Consider the following 25537-nt stretch of genomic DNA (forward strand, 5'->3'; position numbering starts at 1 on the left):
AATTTAAATTTTGGAATGTTATTGGATTGCCATTGGAAATTTTTTCAAAAAAGATTTTTAAAATTACTATTTGGCCATGCGGAAAGGTAAACAATTCTATTGTGGACTTATTTAATTATTAATAAATCTTTCGGAAACCAAAATGTTACAGAGAATCGGTGAGATCTGTACAATTTAAACTTTAGATTTTTATTGGATTACCATTGGAAATTTAACCAAAAAAGAATTTTAAAATTACTATTTGGCCTAAAGGAAATGGAACCCGATGTATTGTGGAGTTATTTGAGATATATTATTGTGATTATACTTCTGAAACAAAAATATCAGACGGTATTTTAAAGAAATAAGTATTGATATTAGATGATATTTTTTAAGAATATTATGCATTTCTATAAAGTTATGTTTATGCAAAAAGAGATTGTGGGCTTTTTTAAAACAATCTTTGAGATTGTTAATTTTTTTTTTGCCTGCTGTTAAATGATGAATGCAATTGCTTTCACAATTTATAGTGAAATGCAATATATTCTGAAAACAGCAAAAAAAAGGCAAAAATATTTTTTGTAAAATATGTAAATATGTGTACTGTATTATAAAATGTTTTATTAAATATTAATACTTTTTTCTTTTTTTTCAGATTGAGATAGAAAATTTTCGAAAACTAGAACCATTTTTAAAGCAATTAAAAAATTTTTTAAATGAATAAATATTTTTGGGAGTGGGTATGGTAAGTCAATAATATCATGGTCCCTTTTTTCCACTTCTCTACAATCACATTTTCAGTTTTTAATTGTAGTCTCTCAAGGACCTTGTAATGTGATAATTGATTTTTAGTGTTTTTAAAAAAAAAAAAAAAAATTACGCGTACCGTACGCGTACGGTAAAAAAAAAATGAAAAAAAGTTTTTAAAAACATATATAAAAAATAGATGAAAGGTAAGGTTGGCTCTTAAAAGAGCCGTTGTGTTCATGCAGGGACAGAGGAAAGAAAGATTGGGAATATTAGATGGTACGACAAGTGTGCTGATCTATTTTATTGTTCACTAGGGAAATACTGGTCTCCCTATAACTAATTAGATCATGACAAGTGGCGCACCGTACTTCAACCCTCGCAAACCGAGGGTTAATTTCCAGAGGACCAGAAAAAGGAGATGCTCCCCCCACAGATGAAGGGCTCACCTGACCTGCAGAAGAAGGACTCGGCACTGCAGATGATGGTCCAGGCTGAGCTGCTGTGGATGTGCTTGGTTGATTTACTGAAGGGTTACCTTCAGTAAGTCGAGCATGTGTCCTTCTGTGTACATCCTTAAGGTGTCTCATCATGGTGTGATTCCCAAAGGAATACTTCCTGTCAGGATTCCCTCTTGAAAGTACACGCTTACACAGCTTACAAGTCACTAAGGGTGCATTTACCTTTTGCTGGCCTTCTGGAAAAGAAAAATACTCCCATACGTAAGAGGTCTTTTGTTTCCTCGCTCTCTGCCTCAAGGTAGTGCTGCTAGCCTCACTCTCAGAAGAGCTCTGCTGTTCTGCCATCGTATCACAAAGACAACCCAGCTCCTTCTCCTAAGGGATCACAAGCAGAAATGAGGGGAATGGGTGTGGTGTAGGAGAGTTCTAGAACTGAAAGTAGTTTCAACCAATCAAAAGTTGTGTTTCATGATCACATGACCAACCGTACGCTTACGGTGCGCTTACGGTGCGCTTACGGCAAAAGTACGCATGCGCGTAAAAAAGACACGCGCACGCGCGCATGCGCAAAACAGGCACGCCCCTTCACTTCCGCGTAACGTGCGCGTGCAGCGTACGCGTTACGCGCTATGCGCGCGTGACGTGCGTCTACGCAAATTGCGTAAATGAACGCAAACAGCGTAGAAATCTAACGTAATTACAGCAAGACGTGCGCTTACCGTACGCGCACGATAAAAAAAAAAAAAAAAAATGTATTGCTAATAAATTTTACCTGTTTATTTTTAAAAAAATGTAAAATAAAAACATATTGTAGAATTTTTAAAATTTAACCATAGTCTTTAAAAAAGGATAGAAAATTAAAATAAAAATATGTAAAAAAAAAAGAAGAAAAAAAAAAAAATTAGCATTTAAAAAACCTTGCAAATTCACTGAAAAAACCATGGGTTTCACACACGTTATAGTTAGGAATTAGCATTTAAAAAACCTTTGAAATTCACTGAAAAAACCATGGGTTTCACACACGTTATAGTTAGGAATTAGCATTTAAAAAACCTTAGAAATTCAATGAAAAAACCAAAGGTTTCACACATGTTATAGTTAGCTGGACATTTCACTCGTAAAAAACCATTGAAATTCCCCCGTTATAGTTAGTTCAGCTAACTATAACTTGCGCGCCCGCAATGCACTACTGATGACGTCACATATTACATCACTCATGACATGGTCAGTGACATCACTCATGACATCACTGATGACATCTCAAATGACATCACTGATGACATCATCCAGTGAATGTGTGTTTTTCTGAAAATTAAATATGTTTAATATATGTATATCTCAAGGTCGATGGAAGAATAAATGAGTATATAAGTGTCTAAATTGATGATTTGTTTTTGAAAAATTGATTGTGTAACTGACTGATTAAGTGTATCTTTATGAATACATGGCTAAGTGAGTAATGTTTAAATGTGTAAATACCTGTATCAGTCTCTCACTTTGTATATAAGTGGCTGCATGGGTTGGTGAGTAGCTACATGAGTGTCTATATAGGTTATTAGTTGGTTTTTTGAGTATCAGTATGAGTGTCTGAGTGTCTTCATGGTTCGGTGGGGGTTATTATGTAGTGCATAGGTGCATGAATGAGTGACTCACTGTTTGTATGTGTTGAAGACAGCATGTGTGTAGGACCGTATGGGTGGATGAGTGTGTGTATGGGTGTGTTAGTGAGTGAATGACTGTCTCAATAGTGTCTTTATGAGTAACTACATATGTTTTAAACTAGTATATATGACTATTGGTGTATATAAGTAAGTATATGTGCGAGTGAGAGATTGGAAGAGTGCCTGTATGAATAAGTATGTGTTTCTATAAGTGATTATTTAAAAGACTAAGTATGTGTAAGTTTCTGTAAAAGTAAGTGTGGTGGTGTGTGTATAACTGTATATGCAGGTAAATGGATGTTTGATTCTTTATTAGCATGAGTGACTATGTGTGAGTAACTCTATGAATGAGTGGCATTGTGTTACAGGATGTTTAGGTGTATGAGTACATATGATGTGTGAGTACATGTATGAGTGACTGTATAGGATTGTTGGTGGATGAGTGGATGTGTATATGGATCTTAGAATTACTGAATAAGTTGTTGTAACTGTTATTGGTATGTCCATTTTTTTGAAAATTTCAGTCTCTATTTTTAAATGTGTGTATCAAAGGTTATATTAGGGTGAGAGGAGGTCTACCACTCTATCACAAGGATGATGTCATCAGTGATGTCATTTGAGATGTCATCAGTGATGTCATGAGTGATGTCACTGACCATGTCATGAGTGATGTAATATGTGACGTCATCAGTAGTGCATTGCGGGCGCGCGAGTTATAGTTAGCTGAACTAACTATAACGGGGGAATTTCAATGGTTTTTTACGAGTGAAATATCCAGCTAACTATAACATGTGTGAAACCTTTGGTTTTTTCATTGAATATATATATATATAAACACCATTCAATCCTTCTTTCCAAAAGATTGCGCCGAGCCCCAATTTGCTTTTTTAAGCTTGCTTTATTCCATTAAGTTAAGGCAAACAACTCCCGACGCGTTTCAAAACCATAATGTTCCTTGGTCACTCGACCAGTGACCAAGGAACCTTTTGGTTTCGAAACGCGTCGGGAGTTGTTTGCCATAACTTAATGGAATAAAGCACGCTTAAAAAAGCAAATTGGGGCTCGACGCAATCTTTTGGAAAGAAGGATTGAATGGTGTTTGGAAACGAAGGGTCGCGTCCTTGCCGACAGCCCACCACCATACAGAGGCAGAGGTTATTGCAAGGAATGGTTTGAATATATATATATATATATTCACTGAAAAAACCATAGGTTTCAGGCACATTATAGCTAGGAATTAGCATTTAAAAAACCTTAGAAATTCACTGAAAAAACCATAGGTTTCAGGGGCGATATAGTTAGCTGGACTTTTCACTCGTACAAAACCATAGAAATTCCCCCGTTATAGTTAGTTCAGCTAACTATAACTCGCGCGCCCGCAATGCACTGCTGATGACGTCACATATTACATCACTCATGACATGGTCAGTGACATCACTCATGACATCACTGATGACATCATCCTTGTGATAGAGTGGCAGCCCTCCTCTCCCCCTAATATAACCTTTCATACACACATTCAAAAATAGAAATTAAAATTTGCGTTGGGGTCCCCCTGTGATTAGCATGACCTCCTCTGTAAGCCCCTAGTGTATAATAGGGCAGGGGATTAAAACTACCTCTTAAAATGCACCACAGGGCGTGTTTGAACACGTCACCTCATGCCCCGTCCCCTCCCTTCCCTACTGTGTAAACACACCCTGTAGCCATTTTAAGTTGGGAGATTAAGTCCCCTTGAATCCTGAGGGTCCCTAGGGTCCAACTAGACCACTAGGTACCTCCAGTAAGCGCCACAGAGCTGCGTTGCAGAGAGGTGTCAAAAGTGGCACGGCCTGCACCACCTCTCTGCAACGCAGAGCAGTGGTGCTTAGTGGAAGCACCTGGTGGGCTAGTTGGACCCCAGGGTCCCTCAGGATTGAAAGGGAATTATTTCCCCAACTTAAAAACGCACCACAGGGCGTGTTTGCACACGTCACCTCAGGCCCCGTCCCCTCCCTTCACCACTGTGTAAACGCGCCCTGTGGCCGTTCTGAGTTGAGAGATTAAGTCCCCTTGAATCCTAAGGGTCCCTGGGGTCAAACTAGCCCACTAGGTACCTCCAGTAAGCGCCACAGAGCTGCGTTGCATGGAGGTGTAAAAAGTGGCGTGGCCTCAGAACACCTGTCTGCAACGCAGCTCCCTGGCGCATACTGGAGATACCTGTTGGGCTAGTTGGCCCTCAGGGACCCTCAGTATTGAAGGGGAATTAATTCCTCAACTTACAACTGGCCAGGGGGCGCGTTTGCAGAGTGCTGCAAGGAGGGGGCATGGCCTCCGGCGCGATGCCGGTCTTTTATTTATTTATTTTTAAGAAGGAGGGCTGTGTGGCCCCCTTTCTTTTTCTAATTTATTAGCCCTGGGGACCCCACCCCCCCGTGCCTGCACCCTAATTTTTTTTGTTGAAAAAAAACTTAATTTTCAAATAGCGACAAAGAACTTTTAAATTATTTGTAATCTTAGTTTTTTTATCCAGTTGACCGCTTGATTAAATGTTGCATCCAAGGGGAGAGGGTGTGGTGTTACTTCCAGAGCTGCAGACTTTGCAACTGGGGAACCAGGTTGGAGTTTCTGCTTCAGCACAACATTCTGTGATTCTGGTCAAATCACTTAATCTCCCCATTTCTACAACCCAAATGAATTTGATCTTGTGTGATGTAACCAATGCTCATGTAAAGCACTCCAATACCTGACAAGTCTGCACTATATAAAACTGGAAATACACAAAAAATAAGTGTTTTGCACACTTCTGTCATTGGGCTACCTTTGGGCTACATTTGGGTGATATTTGGGCTACATTTGGGCTCTTTTATCTCTATCTCTGGTGGCCATTTTAGGAGATTTATTTGTTATGAAGTTTCCTAATTTCCTCATTTACTGCAGTCTCCTCAGTAGGAAATGCTTTCAGTTTTTTACTTTGATTCCATCAAGAAGGTAATCAGATATGTCACACATTTGCCATAAATTCTGAATGTTAGCACTCTAGTTGCTCATTAGATCACTGTAGTAAAGCTACTGCTCACCACGGAAGTCTGCTGCTAGTATTAGAAGTGCATGTTTCATTCTGCATATCAGAATTTTTTAATGAAATAGAAGAGGATTTGAGAAGTCACTCAAAATATGCCCTAATTTTTCTTTCTTCAGCACTAATCATAATTTCTATGGCAAAATGAATCCCCTCATTGTGTTCCTTTATAAATTAAATGTTTTAAGTGTTACCAGTTTATTCCAATCAAGATGGCTTCAGGTATGCCATACTTTTGTCATAAGTAAGACAGTAAGCGCTCTAGTTGATCTTAAGAACACTCTGGGACGTTCTGTCATTGGGCTACATGGGCTACATCTGGGTGATATTTGGGCTACATTTGGGCTACATTTGGGCTCTTTTGTCTCTGGTGGCCATCTTGGGAGATTTATTTGTTATGAAGTTTCCTAATTTCCTCATTTACTGCAGTCTCCTCAGTAGGAAATACTTTCAGTTTTTTACTTTTATTCCATCAAGAAGGCATTCAGATGTGTCACACATTTTCCATAAATTCTGAATGTTAGCACTCTAGTTGCTCATTAGATCACTGTAGTAAAGCTACTGCTCACCAGGCAAATCTGCTGCTGGTATTGAAAGTGCATGTTTCAGTCTGCATGTCAGAATTTTTTTATGAAATAAAAGAGGATTTCAGAAGTCAAAATGTGTTTTTCTTTGTGCAGCACTAATCATAATTTATATGGCAAAATGAACCCCCTCATTTTGTTCCTTTGTAAATTAAATGTTTTAAGTGTTACCACTTTATTCCAATCAAGATGGCTTCAGGTGTGCCATACTTTTGTCATAAGTAAGACTGTTAGTGCTCTAGTTGTTCTTTAGAACACTCTGGGAAGCTGCAGTAGAACACAAAGGAATCAACTGACAGTCTCTGCCCTTGTTGGATGTACATGTTTTACTGAGAATGTCAGACTTCATTCTCACATGACTGAGAAAGATAATGTGAATTTACAGAAAATATGCTCTCAGTTTAGCTTATAGATCACCTTCCAAACCTCTGTGGGAAAAGCATGAGACAATAGTTTTCTCTAAAACATGGTTCATGATATCACAGCAGAAGGCTTTTTCACATGGTAAAATCACCTTAGAACACACCACAATTCCTTAAATGAGTATGGTACCATCAACAAGTGATTTATAATGTAACTAAAGTCTTAAAACCTTTTATTAACTGCAATGCTTTTTAATGAGGTGCTATCATGTATATTGGTCCCAAGATGGCTGCCAACACTTCTTGGATGAAGTGCTGACAGCCAATCAGATCTCAGGATGAGATGTGTGGTTAGGCTCCGCCCAGATATATATATGATTTTACTTTTGATTTTCTCAGGAACTACTGAACAGATTGACTCCATATATGCAAAAGGCACATCCCTGAGCTAAGGACTACCTCTCTGCCAAATTTCAAGTAATTCTGTTCAGCCGTTCGGGCTGTACCTTGGACTAAAGGTCCCTATGGAAAATTGCATGGGGACCCCCCTTTTTTCTCAGCCCCTGCTTGACGAATCCCCCCGAGACTTTCAGGGTAGGAGCGGAGCGGAGCGGAGCGCCCCACCTATTTTGAAAATTTCGCGAGGATTCGTCAACCGGCGCCAAAGTTATTCCAAATAGAATGTTGCGGATTTCCTATGGAAACACGGTCCTAACTATAACTATCTACTGGCGACCGCCAGTAGATAATAGATATATATATATATATATCCTTCACCACGTTGCTTAGAAACAGCCGCCGCAAACTCCAGATCAGCGGGTGCGTCGTCAAGCGAACCTCCAAGCTCGGTCCGCTAATTATGAACAGCACTCCTCTCAAAACAAAAGGACACGACGCTGTGTCTTTGACAAATCCAGCCAGGGTTTATTCAGTGGCTCTTTTTCAGAGCCACTGAATAAACCCTGGCTGGATTTGTCAAAGACACAGCGTCGTGTCCTTTTGTTTTGAGAGGAGTGCTGTTCATATATATATATATATATATATATATATATATATATATATATATATATATATTACCTACTGGCGGTCGCCAGTAGGTAGTTATAGTTAGGACCCTGTTTCCATAGGAAATCCGCAACATTCTATTTGGAATAACTTTGGCGCCGGTCGACGAATCCTCGCGAATTTCTCAAAATAGGTGGGCGCTACGCTCCGCTCCTACCCTGAAAGTCTCGGGGGGATTCGTCAAGCGGGGGCTGAGATAAAAGGGGGGTCCCAAAACGCGTTTTTCCCATGCATTTTTCCATAGGACCTTTAGACAGGGCTACAGCCCGAACGGCTGAACAGAATTACTAGAAATTTGGCAGAGAGGTAGTCCTCAGGTCAAGGAAGTGCCTTTTGTAGGTTTGGTGTAAATCTGTTCAGTAGATTCTGAGAAAATAGCCTTTAAATCAATATATATATCTGAGCCAGCTTACGGTACGCTTACCGTAAGCTTACCGTACGCGTACGGTGGTGTGCGCGAGCGCGAATAAGATTGGCTGTTAGATCTTAGTAAACATTCGAATCGGTCGAAACCAGGAAGCGGCGGCCGCCATTTTGTGTATTTCACTCCGGTAAAAAAGAGTGATATCTTGAAAAGGGGGCAAGGGAGAGAGTTACAGACCCCCTAACATTTGTAAGGGGGTCAAAGAAGGACAGAAAAGTACAAAGAAAACATTTATTGATTTTTAAAAAAATCACGGGGTACGCGTACGGTAAGCTTACGGTAAGCGTACGGTAAAAAAAAAAATAAAAAAAAAAAATGAAATTCAGATTTAAGTGTTTAGATATTAGGGGGCTCTAAAAAGAGCCGTTGTGTTTATTAAGTGATTTTTTAGTGGTACCTACAAGTAAGTACCGATGCAGAGTCTAAGGTTCAAGAGGAAGACTCTGTTCCCTTCATCATTGAAGTGCACACCATCTCCTCTATAAATGTCTTGCATGTCGTAACGCAAGTTGTTGTGGTAAATGGAACCCATACCATAGTCACGGAGGAAAGCAGAAACAGATTTGTTGACGTGCTTTCTTGCTTTGTCAATCTGCGGACAGAAATGATTGGACCAGTTCCATTTTTGCCTTTGGCATATGTTAGAAAACACAAAGGCAGTTTTAGGGAAAAGTGAAAAAAGTTGTGCAAAGGTGTCCTTCATAAGCATTTCCAGACCTACCCCAGTCAAAGTGCCTAGGTCATTGCCACCACAGTGCACTATTATGAGGTCAGGGTGTTGGATTTGCATGAAGGATTTCACCAATGGCATCAATTGGTGCCACTTTAACCCTCTCTGACCAATCCATTTAATGTCTACATTTGGCAAAGCAAGGTCTCTCACCATACCTGTTTTCTCTGCAAACTTTTCACTCCAGAAGACATAGCTGTGCCCTACAATCCACACTGTGAACATCTTCAAAGGAGAACTGGATGCACTCAGGAGGTGTCTTTCAGTAGAATGGCAATATGAAAAGAAAGACAGTTTGGAAATGGAGGCATACATATTTTTTTCAAAACAAAAAGAACTGATTGGCTGTTTCATACCATTCTAGAATAAAAACTAGGCTGTATGTGTAAATTAATAGAAGCATGTTTTGTATTGGTACAGAAAAATGTGTTACCAAAGAACAGTACTATGGATTTGCTGTTAGGTTTGAAAAGTCAAGCACTCTTGCTCTGTGGAATTGAAACATTGTTTGGCGAACTTCTGACCTGACTCCACACAGCAGTGTTCCATGAGCTGTTGCTATGGTAGCAGGCAGAAGTCAAGTTGGGGGAAGGGTACTAGGCAGAAGTCAAGTTGGGGGAAGGGTACTTTTGGAAAAGGGTTGGTTTTCAACCAATAGAAATGTGTGATTACATTTGAAAAAAAGGGGGAAGCACTGAGATTTGAAACATACATGTATATGTGTGGAAAAATAGAGGGAAACTTTGCCATTATCTGGTTCTGCTGAGAGGAGAGAGGTGTAGAGAACAGAGATCCTGGCTCTGATAATCTGCTGTTTGAGTGCCACATTTCTTTCACAACTAACTAATTTTAAAGGTGAGGTTAGAGTTTGAGAGGAGATGTATATGGTAAATTAAGAAATGAATAATAGAAATGTAATTCTTTTTGTTGAAGTTGCGTTTATTATTTTCTGTTTTGGGAGAAATTTAAATGTGAGGAACATGTAAAATAATATGGACTATGTTTTCACGATAAATTAAGGTGTATTGGTATAAAAAATGAATAGTTTAAGGGTTTGAGGTTGGACTCAGTAATGCAAATACATTCAGCATCACTAAGGCTGGTTGCCCTTGGTGGAATGTAGGCAGTCACCCAGGTTACACATGTTGGGAAATATAGGCAGAGATTTATTGTGTACAACTCTGGTAATTTTATATTTGCATTAGTAGGAAAAAGGGGGAGCGATTTTTTGGTGCAGAAGCAGACTCTTAGCACACACCCAGCTCCTTTCCATGTATAATCATGCACAGTATTTACAAGCGAGTGGGGTTTGAGGTTTCAGTCTGTAATGCAAAGACATTCAGCATCACTAAGGCTGGTTGCCCTTGCTGGAGTGTAGGCAGTCACCCAGGATACACATGGTGGTGGTCTGAAAAAGCAGTTTGGACATGTGCATTTAAAAAAATCTGAAAAGTGGATTCATAATGTGTCAGTCTGTAAAAGTGATTATCACTTGCCAAAAAAAAAGAGCAGTAAGTGTGCATTCAAATTGGCAAAGAAATTTCGTTTTGTGACTAATGTGAAAACATGACTCTGTGTGCAAATAGGAATTACAGGCAGAGATTTATTGCGTTTTGCTCTGGTGATTTCACAGTTGCATTAGTAGGAAGAAGGGGGAGCGATTTTTTGGTGCAGAAGCAGACTCTTAGCACACACCCAGCTCCTTTCCATGTATAATCATGCACAGTATTTACAAGCGAGTGGGGTTTGAGGTTTCAGTCTGTAATGCAAAGACATTCAGCATCACTAAGGCTGGTTGCACTTGCTGGAGTGTAGGCAGTCACCCAGGATACACATGGTGGTGGTCTGAAAAAGCAGTCTGGACATGTGCATTTAAAAAAATCTGAAAAGTGGATTCATAATGTGTCAGTCTGTAAAAGTGATTATCACTTGCCAAAAAAAAAGAGTAGTAAGTGTGCATTCAAATTGGCAAAGAAATTTCGTTTTGTGACTAATGTGAAAACATGACTCTGTGTGCAAATAGGAATTACAGGCAGAGATTTATTGCGTTTTGCTCTGGTGATTTCACAGTTGCATTAGTAGGAAAAAGGGGGAGCGATTTTTTGGTGCAGAAGCAGACTCTTAGCACACACCCAGCTCCTTTCCATGTATAATCATGCACAGTATTTACAAGCGAGTGGGGTTTGAGGTTTCAGTCTGTAATGCAAATACATTCAGCATCACTAAGGCTGGTTGCCCTTGCTGGAGTGTAGGCAGTCACCCAGGATACACATGGTGGTGGTCTGAAAAAGCAGTCTGGACATGTGCTTTTAAAAAAATCTGAAAAGTGGATTCATAATGTGTCAGTCTGTAAAAGTGATTATCACTTGCCAAAAAAAAAGAGCAGTAAGTGTGCATTCAAATTGGCAAAGAAATTTCGTTTTGTGACTAATGTGAAAACATGACTCTGTGTGCAAATAGGAATTACAGGCAGAGATTTATAGCGTTTTGCTCTGGTGATTTCACAGTTGCATTAGTAGGAAAAAGGGGGAGCGATTTTTTGGTGCAGAAGCAGACTCTTAGCACACACCCAGCTCCTTTCCATGTATAATCATGCACAGTATTTACAAGCGAGTGGGGTTTGAGGTTTCAGTCTGTAATGCAAAGACATTCAGCATCACTAAGGCTGGTTGCCCTTGCTGGAGTGTAGGCAGTCACCCAGGATACACATGGTGGTGGTCTGAAAAAGCAGTTTGGACATGTGCATTTAAAAAAATCTGAAAAGTGGATTCATAATGTGTCAGTCTGTAAAAGTGATTATCACTTGCCAAAAAAAAAGAGCAGTAAGTGTGCATTCAAATTGGCAAAGAAATTTCGTTTTGTGACTAATGTGAAAACATGACTCTGTGTGCAAATAGGAATTACAGGCAGAGATTTATTGCGTTTTGCTCTGGTGATTTCACAGTTGCATTAGTAGGAAAAAGGGGGAGCGATTTTTTGGTGCAGAAGCAGACTCTTAGCACACACCCAGCTCCTTTCCATGTATAATCATGCACAGTATTTACAAGCGAGTGGGGTTTGAGGTTTCAGTCTGTAATGCAAATACATTCAGCATCACTAAGGCTGGTTGCCCTTGCTGGAGTGTAGGCAGTCACCCAGGATACACATGGTGGTGGTCTGAAAAAGCAGTCTGGACATGTGCTTTTAAAAAAATCTGAAAAGTGGATTCATAATGTGTCAGTCTGTAAAAGTGATTATCACTTGCCAAAAAAAAAGAGCAGTAAGTGTGCATTCAAATTGGCAAAGAAATTTCGTTTTGTGACTAATGTGAAAACATGACTCTGTGTGCAAATAGGAATTACAGGCAGAGATTTATTGCGTTTTGCTCTGGTGATTTCACAGTTGCATTAGTAGGAAAAAGGGGGAGCGATTTTTTGGTGCAGAAGCAGACTCTTAGCACACACCCAGCTCCTTTCCATGTATAATCATGCACAGTATTTACAAGCGAGTGGGGTTTGAGGTTTCAGTCTGTAATGCAAATACATTCAGCATCACTAAGGCTGGTTGCCCTTGCTGGAGTGTCGGCAGTCACCCAGGATACACATGGTGGTGGTCTGAAAAAGCAGTCTGGACATGTGCTTTTAAAAAAATCTGAAAAGTGGATTCATAATGTGTCGGTCTGTAAAAGTGATTATCACTTGCCAAAAAAAAAGAGCAGTAAGTGTGCTTTCAAATTGGCAAAGAAATTTCGTTTTGTGACTAATGTGAAAACATGACTCTGTGTGCAAATAGGAATTACAGGCAGAGATTTATTGCGTTTTGCTCTGGTGATTTCACAGTTGCATTAGTAGGAAAAAGGGGGAGCGATTTTTTGGTGCAGAAGCAGACTCTTAGCATACACCCAGCTCCTTTCCATGTATAATCATGCACAGTATTTACAAGCGAGTGGGGTTTGAGGTTTCAGTCTGTAATGCAAATACATTCAGCATCACTAAGGCTGGTTGCCCTTGCTGGAGTGTAGGCAGTCACCCAGGATACACATGGTGGTGGTCTGAAAAAGCAGTTTGGACATGTGCATTTAAAAAAATCTGAAAAGTGGATTCATAATGTGTCAGTCTGTAAAAGTGATTATCACTTGCCAAAAAAAAAGAGCAGTAAGTGTGCTTTCAAATTGGCAAAGAAATTTCGTTTTGTGACTAATGTGAAAACATGACTCTGTGTGCAAATAGGAATTACAGGCAGAGATTTATTGCGGTTTGCTCTGGTGATTTCACAGATGCATTAGTAGGAAAAAGGGGGAGCGATTTTTTGGTGCAGAAGCAGACTCTTAGCACACACCCAGCTCCTTTCCATGTATAATCATGCACAGTATTACAAGCGAGTGGGGTTTGAGGTTTCAGTCTGTAATGCAAATACATTCAGCATCACTAAGGCTGGTTGCCCTTGCTGGAGTGTAGGCAGTCACCCAGGATACACATGGTGGTGGTCTGAAAAAGCAGTCTGGACATGTGCATTTAAAAAAATCTGAAAAGTGGATTTATAATGTGTCAGTCTGTAAAAGTGATTATCACTTGCCAAAACAAAGAGTAATAAGTGTGTTTTCAAATTGGCAAAGAAATTACGTTTTGTGACTATTGTGAAAAGAAATGTAGTAATATATTTAAATAAAATAAAGGAATTTTTTTTTAGTTTTTTTCAGGTATTGCTGAAGAGCAGTGAACAAAATTTAAGATGCCTACAAAATCCAGAGTTCAAAAAACTCACAAAAAAACCTATATTTGAAGACAACTGGAGGACCAAAGTTAGTAGAAGATGCTCATGTTGGGAAAAAGAAAAAATCTTCTGGTAAGCAGAAAAAACAATTTCTAAAAAATATATTCAAAAGAATGAAAAATGTACAAAATGTCTGTACTGGAAAGAATGTTTTGAAAAGAAAAGGACAGGAAAAAATTGAGAATTTAGTTAATGCAAATATACCTTCTGCAACTGAAAAGATTTACATAAATAGAAAAACAGCGTTTAAAGAGATACGTAGAAAAATGTTTCAGAGAAGAGTTATGTCCAATTTGATAAAGGATGTGAAGAAATATAAGCAAAAGACTAAGTTTTATAAAAGAAAAAAAGAAATTGAAGCCATTGCAGCAAAGGCATTAGAATTAAAAAGGAAACTATTCATTTTAATTTTGAATAGGATGCGTACATTAGATAAAATGGTTAATGTACTGAAATCACATAGCAAAAGGAAAAGAGTAGTGAACAGAACAAACTTTTGTAAAGTGTTTTTAGGAAAGTGGATGCATAGTTCAAGTAGTGAACCTTTTTTTAATGAAGAGAGCTATTTTCAAAGTAATAGTTTGCTGCATGCAGTTGACACCAGAGGTCGTGCTTACGAAGTAAAAAATGGTTGCATAATGGAGAAGGAGATAATGGTTCCAAGAGATGAGGTACAAGTGATGGCAGATGAGGCTATGGGGAGACGTCCTAAAGCCCCAGTGTACACTTGGAATTGTAGTAGTATTTGCACTGTGCGTCAGGAATCTATTGACAAATTTCGTGAGTTTCTAAGAGAATATAGTAAAAAAAGTATAAAACAGAAGATTAAGGTGCTTCAAAGTCTGGATCCATGCAGAGTGAGAGAGAATACTGGTTTGCAGGGTCATTCTATGGCTTGTCTATCTAGAAAAGTGTGTAATAGTGTTTTCCATCATTTTAGGATGCTGGCTGTTCATCATACTGAAATGAGAAAGTTTGTGAGACGGTTGTATTTTGCCAAAAGTCCAGCAATAAAGTTAAATGAATTGAATAGGGCTCTGTTCCGAGGAACGGTATCAGATGTAGAGAAGGTTGTTGATGAAATTCAGTTTTGTTACTTTGGTCCTGAACAAAACAGTGCAGAGAAGGACACAGTAAATGAGGAAGAAGTGGAAGAGAATGTAGAACCCTCTGTAAGTAACACATTTAATGATCACATAACAAAATTTGCAATAATCTCTAATGAAAGACCAAATTTTACTTGTATTTGTTGCCGCAGAACTCATTATAGAAAACAAACTAGGAATGTTGATCTCTACAGAAAGAGTGAAAATGAAGATATTTATAAGTGGAAGGATTTTGCCACATATATATTTCTTGAAAATTGTTTTGATTTGGGTGAAGATCAGCGTATTTGTAAATACTGTTACAACAAGTTAGAGGAAAATAGAATGCCGACCAGAGCTGTACATAATAATTTAGAATTGGATGCTATTCCTGCTGAACTTTCTGAATTAAATACATATGAGTCTATACTCATTCAATGTGTTCATCCGTTCCAGACCATAGTACGTATGGAGCCCAAAACTGGTAAATTACCTCCTTCCGATTTACTGAGAGGTTTAAAAGGTAGAGTGGTGTATTTGCCCTTGGATTTGAAAAAAAATATGGAAACTATTGATGCGGATACTTTGGAAACTGAACCATTAATTATTCTGGTTAATGGTGTACCTACAAAGAATAAGAAGATTTGGCAGGAGCTGGTAGATGTGCGGAAAGTACAAAGAGCAAATTTGTATTTGAAAAGGAATAACAAATGGTATGAATCAATTTATATAGAAGAAGAAGAAGAAGAAGATTTACAAGAAGACACAGAAACACCAACTGGACAAATTGAAAAAGTGGACAAGTCAAAGGAAGAAGAAATTTATGAACATTTTAGCATACATCCTCTTCATTCAAAAGAAGTTATGGGAGACAATATTGATCTCTTTCAGATGAAGAAAGCAAAAGGAACTCCCGTGAGTGTATGGGAGGAGAGCTTGGAAGCTCGATGTTTTCCCCAGCTGTTTCCTAAAGGAAAAGGAGGACGATACGATGAACGTCCGGAACAGATTCCAGCTTCTGAGTATCGGACTACAAGACTATATGCTGAAGATCCCAGATTTCGACAAAGTATTCCTTATTTGTTCCATCTTTTATTTGAAAGCGACTTGTCTGCACTGTCTTATGCAGTAAATCACATTTTAAAAAGTGGAGTACATTTACAAAATGTGTCTGCTAAGGATTTTATGGAGAAAGTGCAGCACCGAGATGATCATTTGGAAACACAACTGATCAATCTGATGGCTTGTCAGCGTGGGACAAATGAATATTGGTACCGACGCCATGGTGAATTAAAATGCATGTTACGGAATTTAGGAACACCAACATGGTTCGTTACACTAAGCTGTGCCGAGTACGCTTGGGATGATTTACTGGATTTTCTACGAGAGGCAAATTCAAACATTAAAAACATCGAATACAAGACAGCAGGAGAACTGTGCTCATTGGATCCGGTTAATGTTTGCAGATATTTCAATCATAGATTTGAGGCTATGATGTCCTTCATCTGCAATAAAAAAAATCCACCTCTTGGAGAAGTAGTAGATTTCTTTTGGAGAAAAGAGTACCAGGCAAGAGGTGCTCCTCATATTCATATGCTGTTGTGGATCAAGGATGCCCCAAAGTTTGGAACAGATACTGATGAAGCAGTGTTATCTTACATTGAAGAATATGCAACATGTGCTATACCAAAAAGCACAGAAGAGAAAAAGTTAAAGGAGCAAGTTTTACGTTTCCAAAGTCATCGGTGTGGAAAATACTGTCGACGGAAATACAAGAGCAAAGATAAATACTACACTAAGGGCCTCATGTAGGTAGCCAAATACCGGTCGGTAATGGCCGATTTTCGGTAAATATGCCGTTACCGACCGGTATTCAGACAAGTGAGATGTAGGAGTCCAAAAACCACTTTTCGGTAAATATGAGGCGGTAAATACCGAATCATATTTACCGAATTCCAAAATACCGAATCAGATTTACCGAATACATAATTAACGAATCGGTAAATATGAAGTGGTAAATATGAAGTGGTAAAAAATAAAATGACATGTAGGAGCACTCGGTAATTAAGAAATCCCAGAAAATCGGTAAATAAGAGTCGGTAATTAACACGGATTGAAAGCAGGTGGTAACCATCAACAGTGCAGATAAGCAATCCCAAAATGCAACAGCGTGGACAACCTGGCCGCTATGTACGTCATTGCAAGGCGCCTACGTCTACAGGCAGCAGGACTGAGGGTTTGGCGACGGGAGGAACGCATCCACAGACAGCGCATCACACTATTCCAGCTGACTGATGCAGAGATACATGAGAGGTACAGGCTACACCCCGAAACCATCATGGACTTAATCAGGGACCTGCACCCACTCCTGGACCAGCCAATACGAAGGGCGCACGCCATACCCCCACATGTGCAGGTGCTCTGCAGCCCACATCTGTTGGCATCCGGCAGTCATCAGGTGGTGACAGCTGCGGTGGGTGGTGTATCCCAGAGTTGCCTGTCCCGTTCCTTCAGGAATTTCCTGGATGCCATGATGCAGAGAATGCACCACTACATCAGCTTCCACAACACACAGGCTGAACTGCAGAAAACTAAAACTGACTTTTATCACATGGCACAGTTCCCCCATGTCATTGGCTGCATTGATGGTACACACATCCCACTCTGTCCACCAGCTGACACAGAGCACATCTACAGGATCAGGAAGTCCACCCACTCCATCAATGTGCATACCGAATTGAATGATTTTGTGAATGGTCCAGTGGGTGGCAGAACCAAAAGGTGGGCGTATGCTATTTACAACGAAGTCTGCAAGTTGTCGCACAGTGAGGCGGCTTCCAGATTGAGAGATATTGACCAAGCAAACATGGAGAAGGCTTTAGCCGTTATAGATAATAGCTTAAGCACTCTCTCTTCTAGGATTCATACATGAGACAATAGGCACATGCAAGTACACGGCGCATGCAATGTACAAGCCCCGATTTTTGCGTGCGTCCTACGAGGTATCCCAGTGCCTGTGATTACACCTTCTTTCACTCTGCTTGCAAACGGTATTTATTTAATTTTGAATAATGAAGCTTGCTGCGGGATGTGAGTGGGAATCCCGTACATGACTGTCTCGCATAAAGTTGTCTGCTGCAATACTGTTCTTTTTCCACCCCCGCATGTGCGGCTGGATGTTTCCATCTGGCCTTCGATTCCAACCTTGAAAGCAGAGTTCACCAAGTTGAGCAGAATAGAGCGCTATTGTCCCACAAAGAGGTGCCTTTGACTTCCTCTCGTGAAACATTTGTCCTTCACGTTGCTAATACGCGCACTGAGGTACAGGCGCCTCTGAATACTGACCTCCCCCTGCATTTCGGCCCTTTGATCCAAACTATTTTCAATGCCTCGTCCACGACCGGCCTGGCTCATTTTTTTAAACATGTGGCCTCGGGTCTCGTGACCTCTTTCCAAACTATTTTTTGGTGTAATTCCGGCATTTGTTCATTCACTTTTCTCGAGCATCTTTGGAGGTGTCCCGCTGCTCCTGGCGCTAGTGGCAGGTGTGCTGCTTTTCCTTTTCATACTCCGGAATGGCTGCTCCTTCTGTGCCACACGAGCACCTGTCCCGTCTGCATCTTCTTCGTGATAGGATGCTTGACTTCTATGGTACTTTGCCATTGGCGACTTTGAGCCTGGCTTATGGATTATCCTTCAGGTATTCCTACTTCACCTGCGTACAACCTGTATTTCACTGCCTGGATTGTCCCTTTGAATGGCCTCTGGATTTGTGCTTGACCAACATGGTGTCTCCGGTGCCGGATTTCGATCGACTGATGAGGCCCTTAGTGTCTCACGAGTTGTCCTGTTCTGGTGTCCGGATCATGGCGTGTGGTGCGGCGCATGGTATCCTGGGTAATTGGGACATCTCAGCGGCAGCCTACGACTTCTTGTCTATGAGCTATATGGAGGAACATTCCGGGTGCCCTCTGATTGTGCTAGAGGCTCCGTTGGTTGGAGAACACGTATGTTCCTTTTCTTTACTTAATTGGATGGCTGAGACTTTCAGTGGCCCTGCAAACGATTTTTTGTTGGAAGCCGTGGCCACATATGCTGCCTATACATTCATGGATTAACTGGATTGTCGTCCATTGCGCCTGTGCTACTGGACAGCACCCTGGCGCAACATTTATTTCTTTTATTTCTCTTTTTTCTCTTCCTGATGGTCGGCTTGAGTTTTTTACTATACTTGCATTGTGTTTTTTGAAATTTTATGCTGCAATTTATTGGACTTTAGGACTTTGGCGCTGCATTGGTTACGCCTTGTTCTGCTCTGACGAAACTGAACTCTGCGTTCTCTCTTTTCTTGCCTATTACATATTGCTTCGCTCAAGGGGGCGTGTAGTGAGTTCTCCCTGAATACGTACATACATTGTTCAGTTAGCATAACCACGTTGACTGTTATGTAGCCATCTTTTTGTCTTTGCACACGACACTGCGTTTACATGTTCTTTCTTGAATAAACTGCTGACTCGAGACTTCCTTCAGACGAGTGCAATCTGTTGTTACCATCCCAAGCTCAGCGCAGCGACCTTGGTCTGTACATGCTGTGACACACAGTCTGGAATTTTACACAATGCATGTTTTCCACTCTAGGTTGTTCGACCCACTATTTAGCCATGACACACGCGCAGCTGCAAATACCTGAAAGTTGGTGCTTTTCATGTCACAGGCATCATGTTTATTATTCAGACCGAAGACGAGCCTTCCTGCGAGAAGGCTCCTGATGCTCCTGTGATGTGATTTCACTAAGCTGATTTTTGAGGTATGGGGTCCCCTATTCAAGCCTAAGGGACCTTCTATTATAGCATAATTATGATAATAGCTACTTAGTAAAGGGAAGGTGGTAGTATCCTCGGTATTTTCCGATTCGCTAAATACCACCTCGGTATTTTCCGATTCGGTATATACCACCTCGGTATTTACCGATTAGGTAAATACCACCTCGGTATTTACCGATTCGGTGAATTCCGATTCGTGATTACCGAATGTTACCGAATCGGTAACTGTTACCGAATTTTTACCTACATATAACTTTCCGATTCTAATTTACCGATTCGGTCCGGCTCGGTATTTAAGAACCGGTAAAATTTATTTACCTACATGAGGCCCTAAATGTCGATTTGGATTTCCTAGACCTGTTCTTTCAAATAGAAGAGTAAACAGTTTTATGTCAGCTGTGAGACATACTATCACAAGAAAATCACCTAAGAATACCTACAACCTTAAAAGAAAAGAAGAATCAAAAAATATAAATGACTACAACCCAGTCATTTTATCCATGTGGAACGCTAACATGGATATACAGTATGTAGCTGACAATTCCATTACTGTTGCTCGATATGTAACGTCTTACATTACGAAATCAGAAAAAACAGAATTGAAGGAAATGTGGGAAGAGATTTCTCACGAGAAGACTGTCAGTAAGAAGCTGTACAGTTTCAGTTTGAAGATGTTATCGCATCGAGAAATTGGATCCTACGAATGTTCAGATAGGTTATCTTCTGCAAGTCTCTACTCGAAGTCAAGAAGAATAATTTGGGCAAGTTTAGGCCTTGCAGCAATGAGAAATCGGGTACTAAAATCTGTTGGAGAAATTGAATATTTGGCCGAGAATGACCCAAAAAGTACAGATATTTTGAAATCAAACATGTTGGACACATATTATCCCAAGAGAAGTCAACATCTGGAGAACATGTGTCTCTATGAAGTGCTGCAGAACTACATTTATTCACGGAAAGCCGCAGAAGACATCAACAATGGAAAATATAAAGTCATTGGTGAGGAAGGATGTTTGGTGAAGCAAACAAAAGGAAGTTTGATAAATCACAGGAAGCTAAGTTGCGACACTACTGACAAGAAGGAATTTTACTACTTGGCTCTTTTACAGTTGTTTAAACCATGGCGTACAGAGGATGAACTACTGGGAGAATTTCAAAGCTATGAAGATTCTTTTAATGCTTGCAAAGACAGCATACAATGCAGTACATTCTCAAGTTATCTGCAAATGTTAAATGAAGAAATTGAACAGGAAACTACAATTGCAGCAGAAATAGCTAGAGACAGTTCTCAGGACAACCAAAGTTCAGAACACTCAGTCAAGATCCCCTAGGACAACCAATCGTTGAAAATGAAGCATCAATAGCCATGAAAGAAGTGGAAACGGCTATGAATCAAGCTCAAGAAGAATTTATAGACTTACAAAATTTGGAAAGACAACTGAACGAAGAGCAGCAACAAATTTATGAAGAGATCAGAAACAAAATTGATCACGGATTTCTACATGAAAAAAAAGAGTGCTCATGCACATCATTTCATCCAATCAGGATGTATGTAAGCGGACAAGCTGGAACTGGAAAAAGTTTCCTAATTAAAGTCATCAGAAGCTACCTACAGCAAAAAACGGATTCTACTTTGTCTTGTGTGGTTACTGCTCCAACTGGGTTAGCAGCATATAACATAAAAGGAATCACTTTACATCGTTTGCTAATGTTACCAGTGGAGCATGAGAACAAAATACAATACAACAAGCTAACTGGAGAAGCATCCTTGGAAGTTTCAAGAGTCTTGAAGAAGATGCAAGTTCTCATTATTGATGAGGTGAGCATGGTTTCAAACATAATGCTTGCCTTTGTGCATTTAAGAATGCAGCAAATTCTGAAGACAGACTATGACATGTTATTTGGTGGAAAACACGTCATAGTTTTTGGAGATCTTTTGCAACTTACTCCAGTTAAAGGACAACCAGTGTTTAATACTGTCACACATGAAGACACGAAGAAGTCATTGGGAAGCATCGGAAATACAAATATTTGGTCCTTCTTTGAGTACAAGGAACTTACTACTAATATGAGGCAAGCAAGCGATGCAGAATATGGAAGTATTCTGAAAGATATCAGAATTGGACTACTCACAGAAGTTGGCAAAAAAGCATTACAGAGTCGGCTGCTACATAATTTATTTCCAAAGGAAGAAATAGTTGCAGAGAAGATATACAAGAACATTGCAGAAAACAAAAGTATCATCTGCTTAATGCCAACTCTACGTGAATGCTCAATATTCAATGAGGAGCTTTTGAAATTGGAAAAGGAAGAGATCAGGAAATTAGAAGCAGTGGACAAAATTGAGGATGGAAGAATTACTGTCACAGTAACAGGCACACTGAAAAATAAATTGTAGTCACTAGAGAAGAACATTTCCAAAACAGCTGGATTAGAAAAAAATCTATATGTTTGCATGAACTGTAGAGTATTTTTAAGGAGAAATTTGGATGTTGAAAAAGGTTTAGTTAATGGAGCTATGGGAAGAGTTGTGGGTTTTATTAATTATCAGAAAAAAGATGGAATTGAATGTTTAAAAATAAAATTTGATCAGATAGAAGAAGTTAAAGACATTTGTCGTTGTACAGTTCGTTTCATGCTTGTGAAAGACTTATATGTACGTAGGAAGCAGTTTCCGTTTTCGCTAGCATATGCTGTAACTATTCACAAGTCTCAAGGATTGAATGTAGATTGTGCATTTGTGAACATTGGTTCAACTGTGTTCAAAGAAGGTATGGCATATGTTGCTTTGTCACGAGTGAAAACATTATCAGGTTTATTCATGATAGACTTTGATGACTCAAAAGTTAGTGCTGATACAAATTGTGTAAAGGAGTATAATAGATTAAGAAGAAGCTATGCTCCTCATTTAGGTCAGTATCCTGTGTTGGAGAAACGTGTAGTTTCTCGTAAAAGGAGAAATGAGAATATCTGTGATGAAGATGTACAGAGGAGGAAAAAAAAGAGGAGTGATGTAATTGCAAGCAAAAAGAGTAAGGAGAAAGAAGAACAGGTTGTAGGATGTCATTTTGAAAATAGCTCTGGTGTCAACTGCTACGCAAATGTAGTGCTGAATGTTGCATTTTATCTGGAAAGTTTGCAAGAGCAGATAATAGTAAATCAGGGAAAAAGATTCTGTTCAGAGCTGAGTCTCCTTTTTCAAAAGCTGAGTAATGATAAAACTCAAATAGAAAGTGCTACTGAAATTAGAAAACTTTTAGATGTATGTTCAGGACGAACACAGTTTTCTCAAAATGAACAGCAAGATGCACACGAATTTTTGATGTTTTTTCTTCAGGTACTGGAAGAAGAAGAAGTTGCAATTGATAATTTATTTGGTCTCTCTTATAAATGGGAACATAGTTGTGAAAACTGTTATAATATATGTGGCTCTAATGTTGATAATGAAAGGTTTATTTTTTTGACATTGCCAGAGACTAAAACAGTCACTTTTGCTAAATTAGTTAAAGATGCTAATCATAGCATGCAATGCGGTGAGTGTCAATCTGACATGTTTTCAACATTAATTTTAAAGGAATACGGACAGTATGTAATTTTAATGATGCAACGATGTAGAGCTGATGGTTCAAAATTGGATACTTTAATAAAGAAGTTTACAGGACAGCAATTATCAATTTCAGGAAAAACTTTTGTAACTGTTGCAATAATTTTCCATGAAGGACCTACTGTTACTTCTGGACATTACACAGTTTATCTTAAATGTGAAAAAGGCTGGACACTGTGTAATGATTCCCAATTGGTTTTTAAGCAACGTTTGCCTTTTGATTTAGCAAATTCCTATCTAATCTTCCTGAAACCTAAATTTTAGAGAGACTTGGCCAGATCTGGACAAAACAATTTTACCATTTTATTGGATTACCATTGGAATTTTCAAAAATAAAGATTTTTTAAATTATCATTTGGCCTAATGGAAAGATAACCAATTGTAATGTGGACTTATTTAATTTTTAATGAAACTTTCGAAAACCAAAAATTTAGAGAAAATCGGTAACATCTGCTCAATTTAAATTTTGGAATGTTATTGGAGTGCCATTGGAAATTTTTTCAAAAAAGATTTTTTAAATTACTATTTGGCCACGTGGAAAGGTAAACAATTCTATTGTGGACTTAATAAATTATTAATAAATATTTTGGGAACCAATATGTTACAGAGTATCGGTGAGATCTGTACAAATAAAACTTTAGAATGTTATTGGATTACCATTGGAAATTTAATCAAAAAAGAATTTTAAAATTACTATTTGGCCTAAAGGAAATGGAACCAGATGTAATGTGGAGTTATTTGAGATATAATATTGTGATTATACTTCTGAAACAAACATATCAGACGGTATTTTAAAGAAATAAGTATTGATATTAGATGATATTTTTTTAGAATATTATGCATTTCTATAATGTTAAGTTTAAGTAAAAAGAGATTCTGGGCTTTTTTAATACAATCTTTGAGATTGTTATTTTTTTTTGCCCGCTGTAAAATGATGAATGCAATTGCTTTCACAATTTATAGTGAAATGCAATATATTCTGAAAACAGCAAAAATAAGGCAAAAATATTTTTTGATAAATATGTAAATATGTGTACTGTATTATAAAATGTTTTAAAAATATTAATACTTTTTTCTTTTTTTTCAGATTGATATAGAAAATTTTCGAAAACTAGAACCATTTTTAAAGCAATTTTTTTAAAAAACAAATGAATAAATATTTTTTGAGTGGGTATGGTAAGTCAATAATAATAATTGTAGTCTCTCAAAGACCTTGTAATGTGATAATTGATTTTTAGTGTTTTTAAAAAAAAAAAAAAAATTACGCGCACCGTACGCGTACGGTAAAAAATAAAATAAAAAAAGTTTTTAAAAACATATATAAAAAAAAGATGAAAGATAAGGTTGGCTCTTAAAAGAGCCGTTGTGTTCATGCAGGGACAGAGGAAAGAAAGATTGGGAAAATTAGTCTCTGCGACAAGTGTGCTGATCTATTTTGAGGTTCACTAGGGAAACACTGGTCTCCCTATGACAAATTAGATCATGACAAGAGGCGCATCGAATATCAACCCTCAGAAATCGAGGGTTAATTTCCAGAGGGCCAGCAAAAGGAGATGCTCCCCCACAGATGAAGGGCTCACCTGACCTGCAGAAGAAGGACTCAGCCCTGCAGATGATGGTCCAGGCTGAGCTGCTGTGGATGTGCTTGGTTGACTTACTGAAGGGTTACCTCCAGTAAGTCGAGCATGTGTCCTTTTGTGTACATCCTTGAGGTGCCTCATCATGGTATGATTCCCAAAGGAATACTTCCTGTCAGGATTACCTCTTGAAAGTACACGCTGACACAGCTTGCAAGTCACTAAGGGTGCATTTACCTTTTGCTGGCCTTCAGGAAAAGTAAAATAATCCCATACATAAGAGGTCTTTTGTTTCCTCGCTCTCTCCCTCAAGGTAGTGCTGCTAGTGCTAGCCTCACTCTCAGAAGGGCTCTGCTGTTCTGCCATCGTATCACAAAGACAACCCAGCTCCTTCTCCTAAGGGATCACAAGCAGAAATGAGGGGAATGGGTGTGGTGTAGGAGAGTTCTAGAACTGAAAGTAGTTTCAACCAATCAAAAGTTGTGTTTCATGATCACATGACCTACCGTACGCTTACGGTACGCTTACGGTACGCTTACGGCAAAAGTACGCATGCGCGTAAAAAAGACACGCGCTTGCGCGCATGCGCATAACAGTCACTACCCGACACTTCCGCGTAACA

The sequence above is a fragment of the Triturus cristatus genome, chromosome 6 (assembly GCF_964204655.1).
Source record: "Triturus cristatus chromosome 6, aTriCri1.1, whole genome shotgun sequence".
In the NCBI taxonomy this organism is placed as follows: Eukaryota; Metazoa; Chordata; class Amphibia; order Caudata; family Salamandridae; genus Triturus; species Triturus cristatus.